Genomic DNA, 14,407 nt, shown 5'->3' with positions numbered 1-14,407 from the left:
AGTAGTAAGCCATTAATTTACAAGAAGATTATTGGAAAAAAATTACAAAAATAAAAATTAAGGTGTAATCTAAAATGTGCTTTTTTCTTGATTCTGTGGTTTAGATTATTTTCTCACCAGTTTAGAATTAGGAATACAATTTCAAGTGTAGCATGAACTGCCTTTCATTATTGAAAACAAGTATATTGGCAGTGCATAAAATTGCAAGTCAATGATTAGGAGATAATGGGGTATTTCGTGCTTAAACAGGTATGGTAATTAGGTCAAAGCGTATGCGAATACTATTGCTCGAAGCCTCAAGCAGACCCATTAAATCTTAAAGCACTCTGCATCCAATTCCCATAATGAAGTAATAATCCATGTATTAAATGGTTAAAACAAGCACTCTGCTCTCTTACTAATTGTGTCTGATGACTTGAGCTGATAGGCGATGTGATTTTTTTAAACATTTGGTCAGGGATCTTGGTCACTTAAAGAAAGATGAAACTTTGGTAAACACCTTCATTTATATTGATTTAAGGATAGATGAAGGTGTAGATAGATTAAGCAGACAGTTAAAAGATATCTTACTATTCCTTTCTCTCATCCTAATCGTATTTACTTTGTGAAAGATGGTTACAATGAAATTAGTTTTCACATTTAGTCAACTTGATGTATGCTGCAGTAAAAAAGATCTGCAAATTCTTAATTGCAAACCAACCAACTGCATAGAGTGAGTCACTCGGCTACATTGATGGATTACTTTAGAAATGAACTATTTTACTAATTATCAAAACTATTACCAAAAAAACAGACAATTTACACAATCAAAGTAATCAAGTAATGACCGGATTTGTTGTTTAAGAGCGAGCTCAACATCTTGCATTGGAATGTAGTAACATTACACCGAATGAACCTTGGTTGTGTTTTATTTTGTATGTATACTGGTTGTGGAAAAAGTCTACATTCCATCCTTTGATTCATTGTTCACTAGTTCTGTAGCATAGAATTAAAATAACCAAACCCAACATGCAAAGCATAGGGCAATCGTTGCTTGATTTAACAACAAGTCAATTAATTGATTATTTAATTCTCTGTTGATATAAGTTGTTAAACTATAATAAGTACAGGCCTGAAGGGCAATGAAGGTAGTTAGAATGCAGGAAATGGTATTCCTGTATTACGCTGCCAAATTTCAAAAGCACAGAGAATAGTCATTCATAACGCTTGCCAATACCAAACATGTTGGGTGGGATTTACCGGCTGTTGACGCTGGTGGGAAATTCCGGTCCCACACCGGCTTACGGGTCCTGGTGACGAAGGGTGCTGCCATCGGGAAATCCCATTGACAATAGCAGGAGTGGTAGGTCCCACTGGCGGGTCGCCTACCTCCCGAAAAACATGTGGCGGGGTGGTTGGTAAATCCCGCCAGTTGTTTATGTCTCCTTCATCAGTTAGGGAGTTACATTAAAAAATCCATAGCATCATCCTCCATACTACTATTTATATATTTGTTCATACTATTTGCTATCCTGTAGGATCATTTTGCAGTGAAACATTGCTCTGCATTTTCTTTATTTTTTTTCTAATATTATATTAATTGTAAAAAATTATAAATGCATCCATCTCCCCTTATGTTATCATAGAATTTTTTTTAAAGAATCATAGAATTTACAGTGCAGAAGGAGGCCATTCGGCCCATCGAGTCTGCACCGGCTCTTGGAAAGAACACCCTACCCAAGCCCCCACCCCCGCCCTATCCCCATAACCCAGTAACCCCACCCAACACTAAGGGCAATTTTGGACACTTAAGGGCAATTTAGCATGGCCAATCCACCTAACCTGCACATCTTTGGACTGTTGGAGGAAATCGGAGCAACCCGGAGGAAACCCACGCACACACGGGGAGAATGTGCAGACTCCTCGCAGACAGTGACCCAAGCCGAGAATCGAACCTGGGAGCTGTGAAGTAATTGTGCTAACCACTATGCTACCGTGCTGCCCTAATCGTCACCTCATCTACTACAATATATTGAATTGTTATTCTGTATCAACACTCGTGTGTCATGTGTAGAACAGATCAAATCAAACAATTTTTAATAAAGAACATTTTTAACTGTGCTGCCCACTGCACCACTGTGCTGCCCTCCCAGATAATATTCACATGAGAGTTTGCAAACTCCATTCCCATAAACATGCTTTAAAACCTTCTCTCACTATTATGCTTTCCCTCAGCAGTTTGAATTCTGAAATACAGTCCAGGCTTTACAAAACGATTCTTTTAACCCAAGCTTCCGCTCCACTTTTAACAGCGAATCTAGTACATGATTTTACACCAACCCCTTTTCCTTTGTCCCAACTGCTTTTGCACATACTCCAAGATCAAGTCACCAATTTCCAAATTTATTTCAGTTCACGTTCCAGATACTGTAGTAAAATCTCATAAATCTGAAACTTACTTCAGATATCTTTCTGGCATCTCTGCTTTTTCTAAGCTTTGCCTGCCTTTACTGAAGAGTTCTCTTTTCTCGTACCTTTAACCTCAGACTTCTAGGAACATCTATACATTTCTCTAGTTTCCTTAACTAATTGCTCTTCAAATCTCAGAACTTGTTTTCTTACCATTACTTTATGGAATGGCTTCTCTTCTAGCAAAGCTAAGAGATGATCCCTCTCGAACCTACTGAACCAATTGCTCTATGCAGGCTGTGAGAGCTGCCTTCTCTCTCACTACCTATCTCCAACTATAATCAAATTAGCTAAATTAAAACTTAAAAGCTTCTCTACCTTCCAAGGCCCCAGTTGCTAAGCAACACCTGCATGCATCTGCCTTTTATTAATTCTTGATGCCTTATTCCTCTCTAAGCATAATAGAAGCACAGTTGGAGGGTTGGATTGCTTTATCGACCCTTGTTTTCACATTCTGATTTGAAGCTTTTAAGTTTCCGTTTCCCGTTTGTTATTTTTTGGTAAGAAGTCTTACAACACCAGGTTAAAGTCCAACAGTTTTGTTTTGAATCACTAGCTTTTGGAGCACTGCTCCTTCCTCAGGTGAATGAAGAGGTGGGTTCCAGAAACATATATATCGACAGTCAAAGATGCAATACGATAATTTGAATGCGAGTCTTTACAGGTAATTAAATCTACAGGTCCAGACGGAGCAACTGGAGAGAGGGATAATCACAGGTTAAAGAGGTGTGAATTGTCTCAAGCCAGGGCAATTTATCATGGCCAATCCATCTAACCTGTACATCTTTGGACTTGTTGTTCCACAACTAAATTTGCTATCCAACTGGTTCTAGACAAGGAGTTGAGCTTACAATGGTTTTGACATTGAAGCATCAAGCCATAATCGTCTATTGTAAAATTAATTTCTTTAAGTCAAACATTTTCCTGATTGCACTTATAGGTTTGATATAGCTGGAATAAAGGATTGCTGTGCTAGAACATTTGTGCATTCCATGTTCTTTAATCCTGCATTCCAGACACAACAGATGCAGCCCATTTGGTTCATTTTGTCTATGGCAGCTCTTTGAAAGATCTTTCCAATCATTTTCAGTCCCCTGCTCTTTCCTCAAAGCAATGCCATTTTTCTTCTCTTCTAGTTGTGTCACAATAGTCATTAGATCAAGTTTTTCCTTCCTTTTTAAGTTTCTACTTGCGAGTATAGTTAAATTCCTGAGTGTTTGAAGTAGTGAGGTGTTGGAAGAAATCCATGTTAACAGTAGAGTTCTGCAGCCAACAGTGGTTTTAATGTGGAACCAGTACGAACATTGCTGCATCTTGCAGCTTACTTTCAGTGCTCACTTGCTTTTGACAAGGTGCCACACAAAAGGTTGCTGCATAAGAAAAGATGCATGGTGTTAAGGGTAAAGTAGTAGCGTGGATAGAGGATTGGTTAATTAATAGAAAGGAAAGAGTGGGGATTAATGGGTGTTTCTCTGGTTGGCAATCAGTAGCTAGTGGTATCCCTCAAGGATCAGTGTTGGGCCGCAATTGTTCACAATTTACATAGATGATTTGGAGTTGGGGACCAAGGGCAATTAGTCCAAGTTTGTAGGCAGCACTAAGATAAGCGGTAAAGCAAAAAGTGCAGAGGATTTTGGAAGTCTGCAGAGGGATTTGGATAGTTTATGTGAATGGGCTAGGGTCTGGCAGATGGAATACAATGTTGACAAATGTGAGGTTATCCATTTTGGTCGGAATAACAGCAAAAGGGATTATTATTTAAATGATAACATTTTAAAACATGCTGCTGTGCAGAGGGACCTGGGTGTCCTAATGCATGAGTCGCAAAACGTTGGTTTACAGGTGCAACAGGTGATTGAGAAAGCAAATGGAGTTTTGTCCTTCATTGCTAGAGGGATGGAGTTTAAGGCTAGGGAGGTTATGCTGCAACTGTATAAGGTGTTAGTGAGGCCACACCTGGAGTATTGTGTTCAGTTTTGGTCTCCTTACCTGAGAAAGGATGCACTGGCACTGGAGGATATGCAGAGGAGATTCACTAGGTTAATCCCAGAGTTGAGGGTGTTGGATTACGAGGAGTGGTTGAGTAGACTGGGACTGTACTCTTTGTAATTTAGAAGGATGCGGGGGGGGGGGGGGGGGATCTTATAAAAACATATAAAATTATGAAGGGAGTAGATAGGATAGATGTGGGCAACTTGTTTCCACTGGCGGGTGAAAGCAGAACTGGGGGGCATAGCCTCAAAATAAGGGGAAGTAGATTTAGGACTGAGTTTCAGAAAAACTTTTTCACCCAAAGGGTTGTGAATCTATGGAATTCCCTGCCCAGTGAAGCAGTTGAAGCTCCTTCAGTAAATGTTTTCAAGATAAAGATAGATAGTTTTTTGAAGAATAAAGGGATTAAGGGTTATGGTGTTCGGGCCGGAAAGTGGGGCTGAGTCCACAAAAGATCAGCCATGATCTAATTGAATGGCGGAGCAGGCTCGAAAGGCCAGATAGCCTACTTCTGCTCCTAGTTCTTATGTTCAGGCAAGGTTTTACTTTACCTTTTTGGTGACAGCCTGCAAAAAACTAGATCGATTACACACAGATCATGTATTCCTGAAGGTAACTGGTTCGGCTGTCTGAGGCTTGGACTCTGAGTATCTCTTTCGATGCTTATGTTAATGTGCTGGTTGATGCACTTCTGGTTCCGAATGGGAGGAGTCGTGAGTCCTTAAAAAGACAGTCACATTCAAGGACCATTTTCAGGTCCTGATCCAACACTGCCCGTCAGGGCACCCACCGAGGAACTCTTCTCAGAGGCAGCCAATGAAGAGACACCTACAAAGGTTGGACAGCAGCCACATCTACTGATGGTTATGGCTACAACTGGGGATAGTATTTTTTCGCAACAACAGTAGCAGACCTCACAAGCCCCCAAGGTTAGCTGCCTGAAAACTGCCTCCAAGCATCCACTGGGCTTTGCACCCATTTAGGGCTCATTCATCGCCAATGTGTTGGCTTCTGTCATCGGTGACCAGCCTCCAAGAAGATTGCCCGGACATGGAAAGGTTTTGGCTCACTGACCTGATGCCATGTTTTGTTAATTTCCTCCCTGTCCTGCCTTCAAGTCAGCGTCTGCAGAATAGAGAAGATTCTGCCCAATTTGTGTTAATTCCTCCGCCCCCCCCACCTCTCCCACCATATTCAATGGTTTGACTCTTGTTTTATGCTTTCAAAAGACCATTATACCAGTTTATTCAAACTTTTTTCGTGTAATTCCCTATAAAAGAATAAAGGTTGACCTTTGAGACCCATGCCGTTTGACTTTCGCAACTCATGCTGGCCGATTTTCACGACAGGCGCCATGTTCACTTACCTTTAATGCAAAAAGAGAGCCTGTTTGGTACTCACTATCTCACATGAATCCAGTTCAAAGGAGGAGAGGGCAATGCACATATCAGGTGCAGATTTCAGTTCTTTATGTCGTCTTCATCTTTTTGGAAAGATGTAACCTTGCACATGTAGGTCTTTATGAAGGGCAATAGCAACAAAATGCTTGTTTTACTCAGCACTTAATACTCCTGGGAGATGCTACTCCAGAATGCTGAGAGCCACATCGACTTTTGGTGTGTTTTTAATGTGGTATCACAGGACAAGTACAGCAGTGTCATCTTTCAATTTGGAGTCAGCTATAAATTGATAACTGACTCTGGGGTCTGGGGTCTCAACCTCAAAAGGAATTTTTCACCCTCCTCATCTCTTTCAAAATCTGAAACATCTCTCATTTGCCTGTACTTCCCTGCATATATCAGTCATGGGCATGGGATTTGCATCCTTTTTTGCATTGCCACAATTGACATAACCATACATCAAGAAATCGTCTTTACACTGCTTTGTTCACAAGTTATGTTTCTTCTTTGTAGGTTGTAATGCAGTGACTCTGGAGTTCTGTACATAGCTAACAGTAGCACTATTCTGTACTGTGCTGGACTCTCCTGAACAGCTCTTTCCAGCAGACTCTGTTGTGAGAGCCTGTCAAGTAAGCACACTGCCTAGTTGTGTCTCCTACTTGTAAGATAATGGTACGTATTCACTGTACCCTTACTTGCTTCCCAGCAGCTAGGAAATGGAAGCAGCTCTCCTCCGTTATTTGGCACCAAAGCACGTTCAGGGTGCATGATGTCAACTGTATGTGCAGGGCGCTGACCCGCTCACTGCTGCCACTTCTGGCCGGAAGACTGCACATAGCCTCATTTATTTTCATTTAAAAGGTGACCACGGCTGCCGTTCTCTATTTTAAAGACAGTAGTAGCTGTTGGGCGTTTCTCCTGCAATCGGGATCACCGTGGGAAAGGCACAACTGATCACTCCACGACCCTCCTGACACCCAGCTGCAACCCATCAACGGGTCGCGACACACACTTCGAAAAACCCTGCACTACACTATCAAAGTTCTATGCCAAATGTTCTTCTCTACTGGTAGAACCATGATGGTTTATATGAAAAAAATCAAGAAATCTTCAATAAACACTATTTGATAAGAGAAAAGACAGAATGAAATTAAAGCTTTTACACTTTTACAATATTCCAGTAATGCTTGTTTTGAGTGTTCAAATCCAGCAGCGGCTTAAATTGACCTGGGGAATTTGCAAGTAATCACATTAAATGAGACCATGCACTAAAGTTATTGCCAGTAAAATTATCTGCAATTGATTTAGCCATTTAAAGCAATTTGAAATGAGTATAAAAATACTAATTAACTTTGCATCATTAAGGATTTTTTAAAACCACTTTGGATGTGCTCTGCAAAACCATCAGATTACACTGGGGTTAGCATCGAGTTAAAATCACTGCAGTGTGGGTGCGATTGCTGACAGTGTATCTCTATGGCTTTGCTGGAAACTCAGAGGTTATGATCTGTGGTGAGAATGTAAAGGCTTATATTTATCATTTTAATCAGTGAATTAACTTTGGAAATACGCTCAAAACCACATGCTTTTTCAGCAAATCTTGGCACAACATTCTTGGTAACATTGTGACATATGCAGTCCCGATTGTTCTTTGTAAGATCATGGGAAATGCTTGTCATGAACATTGTGTCATTCAACCTATTGCGTGTAAAATGGAATCCACTGTCCAGTTATCCAATATAAATATTCAACTACAGAACTGTGAAATAGCAAAAACAAAATAATATACAATCCCTTTCTTTTGAAACCATGATAAAATGTGTAAGCTAGAAATGCACAGTTGTCATCCTCTTGTGTCTTGCAACGATACCAGGATACAACCTATAAATTTGGTCGTGTAATGGGGGGGGTGGTGATGGGGTGATGCAGCTCATTGTAAAATATTAAAGGCTTATTCTCAGTCATCTTTAAGCACACATTGTAGTTTAATATGGAGAGATTTAAAAAATCGTCTTAAAAATGTAGTGAACCAACCTTGAGGAAATTTATTATATTCCAACATTAATGTCAAACTGCATGTGGAGAAAGATTGAAGTTAACGGTTGAATTTTTAAAGGCATTTTGTTCTTTCCTCTCTCTTTTTCAAGGCTTGTGAACAGAGCACCTTGTCCCCCTCCAAGAAGAGGTAACAGTTGAATCCTGCGCCACTGGACAACTGGCCACTCGGCAGCTGCCACTGGGCGGCAAGGTGTCACAGTGGTTAAGCACTGCTGCTTCTCAGCACCAGGGACCCAGGCTCAATTCTGACCACGAGTGTCTGTATGGAGTTTGCATTTTCTCCCTGTGTCTGTGTGGGTTTCCTCCAGGGGCTCCAGTTTCCTCCCACAGTCCAAAGATGTGCAGGTTAGGTGGAATTCGACATGTCTTTTTATTAAAACAGTAAAAAATCTGTACAAGGCCAAACGGTACAAACACTCATTTTGTGTTGGAGAAACAGGGTACCCTCCCCTCAGTACCAATATACGGGGGGGGGGGGGGGGGGGGGGGGGGGGGGGGGGGGAGGTGGATACTCTGATTATTAAAACAGTTCACAACATTCACTTTGCGCCAGGAAGTGAGGCTGGAGCAGCATGAACCGCTCCAGCACCATGCGAATCGCTCGTGCCCACGCCCGTTTCGCGCCGTCATGAAATGCAACGTGTTCACAACGCGGGACAATCTGTTCCGCGATCGAAGAACCGCGCCCCAGATACCCTCGCCTCTGTACAAAATGAAGGGAAAGGAAGTAGGGACAGAGGGTGTGTAAAAATAAATCCAGAGCAACTATCTCTCTTTTTGATATTTTCTTTCTTTCCACTTTGTATGGAAGCCTTTGCAGTGCCACACTGCTAAAGTTGACAACTCACTGTGTGGGGAGTCACTGACGTCAACAACCACACTGTTTGATTGGCATAGCTCTGCCCAACATACAAAATCTTTTTCAACACATGGACATCGGCCACTAGCGGAGCAGAGCTAACTTTTGTGGTGCATTTCGTTGCAACTATGAAGGATCAGCTGATCTTACTCAGATCAAAATGGAACACCTGTGTAACATCACTTCTCACTGATTGCCACTTTTCTTCTGAAGATGCGTACCACTTTTCATCATCAGTGCAAACGGATTGACACTCATGTGTACAGACTTTTCAAGAACACACGTTTTATTATCATTTTCTTGTCAGAATAGCCAGTAAGTGCCCACAAGGCCTCCATTGTCTCTATTTAGGGCTAAACCTTTGATGTCGATATAAAATTTCAGTACCATTTACCTGTATTGCAAAAGAAAAGTTAATTTATATGAATGTTAGAAACTAACACTAGATGGCAGTGTCAGAGGTCATTCTGGGTGGCTTATTAATTGCAACTTTAAGAAAAGGTGACTACATGCCTGGAGCTAATATATATTATTACCATTAAGAGATTTCATTTTGTACCTTTTTAAAATCAATGGATTTATAAATGAACTGTAAAGAGGTGAAAAGGGGGTTTAACAAGATTGTAATTATTGTAATTTCTGCTCGAACTCAGCTGAGGATTAACGAATGCAGAGAGGAAACTGAGTGATAGACTGAGATGCACACTAGACCGTGTCATGATATGCAGACACACACATAATGATATACAGACAAGTAGCTAATGGATACAGAGAACAGGACATGACCAATAAGCAGGCAGGACACTCAGGGGTGGGATCTGTCTATAAAAAACACGAGACACTCACATTCCGCCTCTTTCCACTGATGAACATCTAGCGAGTCAGTCAAGGGTGTTGTTACAATCTCACACCTCCACCACGTGGCTAAGAGCTAGTCTGGTTTAGTCAGACAGAGTAACCACACTTAAGTTAGCAGAGAATCGAACTCACAGAGAACTGTGCTATTAGTTCAATAAACCTGATTGAACAACACACTTTGTATGCTCTCTGTAAAAGGCAACAGCAATGTGGAATTGTTTCGCTCCTTACAGGTAGTAAGACATAAGATGATTCATGGCAGTGTAATCAGACATAAATTGGCACAGAGACAAAGGAGAGATTGAGAAGGGACCAAAAGCATTTTCAAAGAGGCAGGTCTGAATGATCACTGTAAAGAATGAGAGAGAGGTGGCACAGGGGAGAGGTTTAGGAAAGGAATTGCTGAGCTTAGGAGCTAAAGGCTGAAGGCATGGCTACGCGTGGCTGTAAAGATCAAATATGGGCTATCCTGGGCAGAGTTAAACCAGTCCTGTGTGAGCATTGATTTATAGCATAAAACTGCCTCTCAGGCAATCTCAGTCAAAAAGGCCACAGAGTAGGTGGAGAATGGAAAAAAGTGTCCCACTGGTGCTGCACAGAGCATTTGCCTTGCATTACTGTGAAGGATTGTTGGAGTAAAGAGAACTCTCAGCAACTGGCTGCAATATAGCTGACCTGGGAGGTAGGGTAGCACAGTGGTTAGCAATGTTGCTTCATGTTGCACTAACAATTGCACACAGAAACACGAAACGGTACAAAAGAGGCTTTATTACCGTGAGATGTTATTACCTCAAGTGGAGCTGTAAAATGGCAGCTCAGGAGACCTCATGGATATTTATACTGCTCCTGTGGGCGGAGCTAGCCGGCAGGGGCTTACCGACAAACTATGCAGGGGCTTACCGACAAAGCTGTAATAGCCGGTACTATTGTACATTCCCTAATAGAGGCACACACATATATATACAGTGGTATTACCACACTTCACAGCTCCATGGTCCCAAATTCGATTCCCGGCTTGGGTCACTGCCTGTGCAGAGTCTGCATATTCTCCCTGTGTCTGTGTGGGTTTCCTCCGTGTGATCTAGTTTCCCCCCACAGTCCAAAGACGTGCTGTTAGGTGGTTTGGCCATGCTAAATTGCCCTTAGTGTCCAAAAAGGTTAAAAGTGGGGTTACTGGGTTACGAGGATGGGGTGGACATGTGGTCTTCAGTAGGGTGCTCTTTCCAAGGGCTGGTTCAGACTCAATGGGCCGAATAGCCTCCTTCTGCCCTGTAAATTCTATGATCCATGACCTGGGAAATGTCTGAGGCTGACACTGGACACAGCAATAACGTTCCTCAACTTGGATGAGCTGGAAAATGTGTGGAGAGCAAAGTTGTCCTCATCACTCAGTGATTTGACTAGAGGACTATCTTAAATTGGATTCTTTGGGAAGGGGATTTTCTATTCGAGCCCATCCCAGGACTGGAAATTCCCGCCCACAGTCAATGAACCGTTAAATAGTCTGTCAAATTTTCCGTTCCATCGGCAATGATTCCCATAGTGGGCATGATTGGAAATTAATCCCTTTGTGATATGTTAGATGGTCTCAGCTTGACTGGTGGGTTATTATTAGGTTGGGGAGAACATTAAGTAAAGTGAAGACCAGGCAGAGCTGTAATTCCTCCTGTGGTTGAATACCTTGGCGACATACAATACAGAGATTCATAGAAACATAGAATATAGGAGCAGGAGGTGGCCATTCGGCCCCTCGAGCTTGCTCCACCATTCATTATGATCATGGCTCATCATCCAACTCATTAGACTAATCCCGTTTTCCCCCCATATTCTTTGATCCCCTTTACCCTCAGTGTTATATCTAACTGCTCCTTGATAACGTACAATGTTTTGGCCTCTACTTCCTGTGGTAACGAATTACACAGGCCAACCACTCTCTGGGTGAAGAAATTTCTCCTCATCTCTGTCCGAAATGGTCTACCTGTATCCTCAGAATACAAACTCATTACACACAAAAATGAAACTGTCGAAAAATGTACCAAAGTTCCAAGCAAAGAACCAATGTCTTCCATGGAGGGGAGAAGAGTTTGTGGGAACAATTGGCAAAAAAGTTACAAAAACGATTGCAAAAAATGGGCGAAATTCTCCCAGCCCCGTGCTGGGCCGGAGAATCGGTGCAACCGCGCCACGCCGCCCCAACGCCGGCGCGTGATTCTCCGAGGTGCAGAGAATCGGCGCGTTTGGCACGGCGCTGGTCGCAGGCCGCTGTACCTCTGGCACGGGCTGCCGATTCTCTGGCCTGGATGGGCCGAGCGGCCACACGGAAAAAGCAGAATCCTGCCGGCGCCATCCACATCTGGTCGCTGTTGGCGGGAACTCTGCGCGAAGGGTCGGACGGCAGCCTGTGGGGGTGGGAGGGGGGCTCCGTCCCCAGGGGGGGGGGGGGGGGCTCCGATGGGGTGCCACGATCGTGGCCCATCGATCGGCGCGCCGGCCTCTCCCCCCCAGGGCCTACTTTGTTGCGCATCCAGCCCCAGAACCCCTGCGCCATGTTGCGTCGGGGCCGGCGCGTTCCATAGAGCCACCATGCATGCGCAGGTTGGCGTGTCGCCACTGTGCATGCGTGGGTTGGCCCCACCCCCAGTGCATGCCAGGAAGTGAGGCTGGAGCGGCGTGAACTGCTCCAGCACCCTGCTGACCCCCTGTGGTGGAGCGGACACTCTGACCCACAATCAGAGAATCGCGCCCCACATTTGTGCAACATTCTCTCGCCACCTTCACTCTGCCTCAATTTGCTCTATCCACCATTAGTAAAACATCTGAATTCAGAATAAAAGTAAAAATGAATGCAATCTAATCTTTTTCTCCTATTCCCCATCACGCAAACCTTCCTCCTCCCCTGTGCACCTGGTTGAATAAGTTTGAAATTAGACTGGCATTCCATATCTAACCCGTGGGAGGTGCACTTGCAGCAGAGGTTGGATTAAACAAGTGAAGAGTCAGTTTTCACCAATGGTGGGACAGTCAAGAGTCGCCAAGATATTTTGATAAGCACTAAATGAATAATATCCACGTCAGTCGAGAGAGGAACATTAATTATTGCCAAATCTCAAACCCACAAGCACAGTGTGGGCCTTCCCCATTATGCAAATGGAATCTCCTGAGGAGGCTTTTAAAAATCCCATCCCATTTCAACTACTTTCCTGGCTGCAGCACCCCCATTATAAGCCAATCTGTGATCTGACATATTTCGAATCATTTTCCAAACATCTTTTAATTTGGAAAGTCTATTTAGGATTTCACTGTGCCTCACTGATTTCAGTTCAATTGTACCTCAGCCAATAGAGCATTTCAGTTTTTTTTCCTGAAGGTCACTGCAGGCTGGCTCACTAGAAGCGTACAAGCTTTTCAGCTGTGCTGCATTCTGTGCTACAGTGTCATTAAGATAAATGGAACAATGCATGTGTATGCCTGCTTCACCATTTACAATTATTGAATCTATTATCCTACAGAGTAAATTAGACCATCACTGAATGAGCAGCTGGAAAACACACCACAGAAATTTAATTTCCTTTTTGTTGATGCAGGATGCCAAATCCATGTTTTCTTAGTTTCAGACACGTACGCACACAAAAAAAATCAGATGCAATGTTGGTGGTTTAAAAAAAAAAGAATAATATTGACAATGCAACTTCCCGACGAAGATGTTGTATGTGGATTGGAGCTCAGTGAGCACGACAAAAATGGTCTTTCTGCTGGCAAAGCATGGGTTAAGCTCTCTTGTACTAACACTGCAAAGGTCATGCTAGCTTTTCTTTGGTACAGGCATTGCAATGCATTAGCATTGTGGCACAAACAAGCTTTTCACGGTGCACAAGCACCTCACACGCCCCCCCCACCCCCACCCACAGACACACAAACACACACATATATCTTGTACCTGCTGTCAAAGTGCTGAAGCGCCATCAGACTGGAACTTTCTACTTCATGGTTAATCCAGGCTATTTAACAACTATCAAAGTCTTGCTGGTGCCAACAAAAAAATCCTGACACCCAAAGGAGAGAGACTTTCATTTTTGTCCTTACCTATTAGGCATCCTCCACAGGAGATGGCTGATGTTGTCTTGTGTTGGTTCAGAACAGAATATTAGGGAACTTGAGTTCAGACTGAATTTTGCCAAATTCCACAGAGGTTGACACCAGGTGCCTCAAACACAAACATAAGCACATCACGAGCAGCTTCCTGCCTCTCAGTGATGTCCATTCTCATTTTGAAGTGTACTGCTGCTGCTACTGCTTCTGCTGCTGCTGCCTTATTTTAGTATTCTGTTAACAAACCAACCTTAGTCTTCACTGCAGCTACATGAACATGCGTTAGTACCGTCCCAGGCAAATAGATGCTCCAGCTGCAATCAGCTGCTGCCTCTCTCTCTCTCTCTCTCCCCCTGATGCTGTGCAACTACTGGCTTATTACAGTTCCGCATCTCCAACCACTCATGCTGAGTGGGGAATAGGAGGTCTTTGGAGGTACGTGTTGTCTGGAGCCATTAGAAGTAGGACTTATGGCAGATAGCATACACAGCCTGCTGCTGGGGTTGGACAGCTCTTCTGGGACAGACGCCTAGCTGCTTCTGCATAAAACTGAACAAAGCTGAGTTTGTTATTTTCTTCCGCATCACCAGTAACAGAAAACCCTACATTATCAATGATAATATAATTAAAACAACCCCACTGGATTAAAAGAGAAGAATGGGTGGAGTTAGGATAATTTAGTCAGCACTCAGCTTTCACCCTG

The 14,407-nt window shown here is 43.1% G+C and overlaps 1 protein-coding gene across 4 annotated transcripts in view; it reads right to left on the bottom strand.

Moving 5' to 3' along the window:
- The window catches only part of LOC119967302 (heparan sulfate glucosamine 3-O-sulfotransferase 5), a 357,063-nt gene extending 342,856 nt beyond the window's left edge, over nucleotides 1-14,207 (bottom strand). For 2 of the 4 annotated variants that reach the window (XM_038799648.1, XM_038799645.1), the window contains exon 1: nucleotides 13,699-14,207. The gene's annotated coding sequence lies outside the window, so the exon portion shown is untranslated. Of the gene's footprint in view, nucleotides 1-13,552; nucleotides 13,652-13,698 lie in introns of those variants that run through there. The other 2 variants (XM_038799646.1, XM_038799647.1) reach the window with 2 other exon arrangements.
- Between the last annotated feature and the right edge of the window lie 200 nt (nucleotides 14,208-14,407).

This window comes from Scyliorhinus canicula, chromosome 6 (assembly GCF_902713615.1).
Source record: "Scyliorhinus canicula chromosome 6, sScyCan1.1, whole genome shotgun sequence".
NCBI classification, from domain to species: domain Eukaryota; kingdom Metazoa; phylum Chordata; class Chondrichthyes; order Carcharhiniformes; family Scyliorhinidae; genus Scyliorhinus; species Scyliorhinus canicula.
This window is presented reverse-complemented; position numbering and strand designations above follow the sequence as displayed.